Source organism: Homalodisca vitripennis, unplaced genomic scaffold (genome assembly GCF_021130785.1).
Source record: "Homalodisca vitripennis isolate AUS2020 unplaced genomic scaffold, UT_GWSS_2.1 ScUCBcl_96;HRSCAF=1096, whole genome shotgun sequence".
NCBI classification, from domain to species: domain Eukaryota; kingdom Metazoa; phylum Arthropoda; class Insecta; order Hemiptera; family Cicadellidae; genus Homalodisca; species Homalodisca vitripennis.
The window spans coordinates 24,355-29,034 of record NW_025776217.1 but is presented as its reverse complement, the minus strand read 5'-3'; the positions used below and the strand labels follow the sequence as shown (position 1 = coordinate 29,034).

Here is a 4,680-nt window from a genome sequence, read left to right as displayed (position 1 = left end):
AAATAATGTATCATTTAAATCTTTATTGTTTGCTATAGCGTGTCTTTTTATACAACTAGTAATACCGCCACGTATTCCTTTTTCAATAAACATATACATGTCATAATTGTTTAATAATTCCAATTCTACTTCTGTAAATTTTAACATCGCATCAAATGTTAAACTAGGAAGAGTTAGGTAATTAGCTGGATCTAATTCATAATTATTAAGACATATAATGCGGAAATTTTTCAAATATATCTGCTAATAATAATACATCAGTTTTTAGATAAAAATCAGAATAATCACCTAATGTTTGACAGTTAAATCGTGACCAAACTTTTTTGGCATGATCAAATTCTTCATTTGAAATATGTTCTTCTGACATTTTGTTAAAAAAACATTCTTTTGCAGGTAATTGAGTTTCTTCCAATTTTTCCCACGAATCTGTATATTCATAAGGATTACACACCTTTTCTAGTAACAAAAGGTAAATCATTTTCATTATTAAAAAATAATTTAGTATGATAAAATCTTTCTTTTGGTAAATTATTTGCTAACTGAGCTAGACTGGTATTTAAAAATCTAAAACTATCAAGAAAACGTAATTTAATTTTACCAGTCGTGTTTTTAGAAAAACTAACATATTTTTCTGAAGAATTCGGAATAACATTAATTTTTTGTTGGTCACAACCTAACTGTTTAACAATAAAATGTGTGTTCATAATTAGAACTTCCATGCAAAAAATATTGGTAAACATGTTTGATTTTTTCTTTTCAAATTACATTTGTTACAGAGTAAATTTCTAAAAACGTCCAGTAAAGTGACAATGATCTTTTACAGGTTGTTCAATCATGGTAAATTCTAAATTACACAATTCACAATTATTAATAGATTTAATTCTATTTCTTTCATAATCACTCAATGGTATCATAGGTCTATTAATATCAATTAATTCTGCTAACAAATTTGCAATTGAAATTAGATAATCCATAAATTTTGAAGCTGCATCAGGACCTCTATAAAGATACGGTTCATTTGGCAATTGAGATGTCATATGTTCCGGAAAGTCTTTATCAATAACTAAATATACACAAAAACTCATTGGTTCATGTATTTCATTAATGGTTGTGTACTTTGATTGCTGTTCATCAACTTTTTTTCAAAATACATTCAAAATCGCAGTAAGCAACAACTGGAACCTTAAACTTAAAATGAAAATTTGTAAATTTTAAAATTGATGGATTATCCGGCATTTGTGCTTTTAACGGCTTATTGATTTTACAGTTTAATTTGTGAGCATTTAATTTTACTTGTTTATCAATTCCTGAATAATGAGCAAAACATCTTTTACAAAATATCATTTTTTTCGTATTGAGTGAAATTTGTGTTCTAATTAATCTTGAAAAATCATTAATATAACAATAGTGGTTAATACCTTGATCGTTGGACAATAACAATAAATCAAAATGATTTTCAGCTTCTTCTTCACATACTCTGAGTGGATAAATTTCGAATGTATTATTTATACCATAAACATTTACACTTATTCCAAAATTATTTTTTTCGAATTTTTTAATTTGTTTTAAAGTGCATGGATAAACTAAATCATTAAAATTGAAGTTATTAATTATAGATGTATATCTTTCATCTACACGTTCTCTATGCTCGCCTTCTACATATCGAGCTAGAATTGACCATTGAAAACATTTATCATCATCTAGATTTTGCGGATTAATAATAGCTTTTTTATTTTGAATACACTTTGGAAGAGTAATGTATGAAGAGCCGGCTAATGGTCTATACTTACTACATCGTACAAGAATTCCATCTACAGAATGTAATGTCCAACCGCTACCTTTTCCTAAATAATCATTTTCTTCACCACAAATTTTTGTAAACATATTTCTCAAGATATTATTTAAAGAATTTTCACGAAACACTGTAAAATTAGAGGTTTTAAAAGCCACTTCTTGAGTCTCCTTTGTAAAAGGTTTCATATAAGTACATTCAACAACAATGTTAAATTTTAATGCTTCATATTCATTTAGTAAATTTAATATCAACTGTTTTATTTCTTCTTTAGAAACTTGTAAAATTAAACAAATATCTTTTAAATTTTTGTCTTGGTTTTTCAAATAGTACGTTTTTAAAATACCTTTAAACGCATTTTCAATTTCTATAAATTTATAATTTGGACATACTAATTTTAATCTGTGTTTTTTTCGTTTTAAATTGGGAACTTCTAATAATTTATTTTCATCAGAAGATAATGATGATGATGATGTAGATGGTGATAGAGAATAATTATTTTCCTGTTCTAATTCCATGAGCTCTTCTTCTTCATTATTATCAATGTTCATTGGTTCAGAAACAAAAGTATGTTTTCTTTTTTTAAATGGTAGAAAAAGATTCCATTATTTATGATCTGAAAAAAAAATAAAAATAATTATTTTAATCCTGTTGATCCAAAACCATTTTCATCTCTACTAGTTTTTTCTAACACACTGTTTTGTGTAACCTCCTCAATATCAGGCCAAACTATTCGCTCGCAAATTAATTGAGCTATTCTATCACCAATTTCTACACTGAAATTATCGTTTGATAAATTGAACAGCACTATTCCTACGTTTCCTCTATAATCTGGATCAATAACTCCAGCACCTACATGTATACCGTTTTTTAAAGATAGACCTGATCTCGGCGCTATTCGACCATAACACTCGTCTGGTAATACTATCGCAATATTTGTTTTTACTAATTTACGATCCCATTTTTTTATAACTACATTTTCTCCACTTCTTAAATCAAAGCCCGCAGCTAATGGTGAACAACGTTCGGGTGGAAATCCATTTTCCGACAGTCGAATAAATTTTAGAGTGTTACTAGCTGAAAAAATAATAACTAATTAATTAATATAGAAAATTATTGTAAAATCAATAAGACATAGTAAGCCTAAAAATATTTAACAAACTCTACTTAACATTTAGTACGATTTGTCTTTTTTATCAAATGTAACTGTTTCTTGTTTTACACTGTCCATTTTTAACATGTTTTTGACCAACAGACGTTAACACATTGTTAATTACTTCAAACTTTCTTTTGTCTTCTGGATTTTTTTTAACGTCTAATAAAAAATAGCCTTTTTTTCGATACTTTTTGCCAATATTGTTTTTCACTTTTACATTTTTTCAAATCTTTAACATCGGTGATTTCAATTTTAATTAAATGAGTACCAGTCTCGCCAGGTGTTGATATTTTTCTTTTTTGATCGCCAGACTGGTACTGTAAATGTTGTGATATGAATAAGGATTTATTATTTTTATGGTTAAATAATTTAGCAAATTTGTCAACCTCATCATCGTCATCATCAAAGTTTAGTTGATCTGAATCAGACGAATAATCACTTTTTGGTCTTTTAACTCCTTTTCTCAATTTTTTACTCTCTTTTTGTTCAGTATTACCTTCTAATTCTATTAATCTACTTCTTCCGATATCCTGAATCTTTTGTACAATATTTAGTGGAAATGAAACATTAGTAACATTTTTTAATACATCATCAAAAATACTTAATAACATGTCATACGTGTGCTCTTCTAATAAATAATAAAACCTGTTTATCTGCAGATAAGTCATTATTTTCTACTAGGTAATATTTAGTCAAAGAATCACATAAGTTTTGGAAAATAAATAGCAGTTGTACTGCTATAGGGTTCATGCAAATGTCTTTTGATTTTTTCAGTTGACTAACCAATTGTTCCCAACTATCCAAACTTCGAAACCCAATCATCCATAAATTTTCTATAATCTGTGTCAATGTTAAGAAACTCATCATTGCTGACGTACCGAAAGATGAAGAAGTAGACGGTTGTTGTGTCAGCTGCTGTTGCTGTTGCTGTTGCTGTTTCTGTTGCTGTTTCTGTTGCTGTTGCTGTTGCTGTTGCTGTTGCTGTTTCTGTTGCTGTTTCTGTTGCTGTTGCTGTTGCTGTTGCTGTTTAAGTGGTGGAGGTGGAGGAGTACTTAGAAGCTTACGTAGTATTGAAGAATGCTCTTCGGATTGTGTCAAGTCAACGACTGTTTCAGAATCCATTTCTAAAACACAAAATTAAAATCGTTAATAATCAATACAAAAGAAATTTAATATTTTTTAAATTACAAAATTTAAAATGCACTGTTTTCATCTATTTAATAAAACCAAATTAATACTAGTTTAACACAATTTGTAAATAATTTACCAATAGTTAGTTTTGGAAAAAACAACATATTTTTCAAAAAAACGTAGAAAAGAAAATAAATGGAACGTAATTGTATGAAATACATACCTGTATATTAGAAGTGTCTTGGAAAGCATGAACAGAACACTGTTGGGTAAAACTTCCTCCTCAGCTTATAAAGAAACCTCAAGGCTGTATCACACGTTGCATAAACTACACTTGTTTACTTTACACGCACTTCGTTGAATCCATTACCATAGTGAATAAATACTTATTATTATACTGTTGCAACAAAATTGCACTGCGCGTGGCTTAATCACTCTGGTCATCCGCTTTATTAATATTAATGAATCAAAAACTCCAGAAGGAAAACTACTTCCTGCGCATGTCTTGTGCCAACATACAATATCAGTAATACCACAAACTATTACAATGATCTCATATTTACGTCATAAATATTACATCATAAGTAAAACTACGTATAGC

The 4,680-nt window shown here is 28.4% G+C and overlaps 1 long non-coding RNA gene across 1 annotated transcript; it reads right to left on the bottom strand.

Annotated features, from left to right (window-relative positions):
* Positions 1-2,496: 2,496 nt before the first annotated feature.
* LOC124370331 lies at positions 2,497-3,912 on the bottom strand. The gene is made up of 2 exons (XR_006923178.1): positions 3,827-3,912; positions 2,497-2,869 (listed from the first exon to the last, which is right to left on the bottom strand). It is a non-coding gene; the product is annotated as an uncharacterized LOC124370331 (long non-coding RNA).
* Positions 3,913-4,680: the final 768 nt, after the last annotated feature.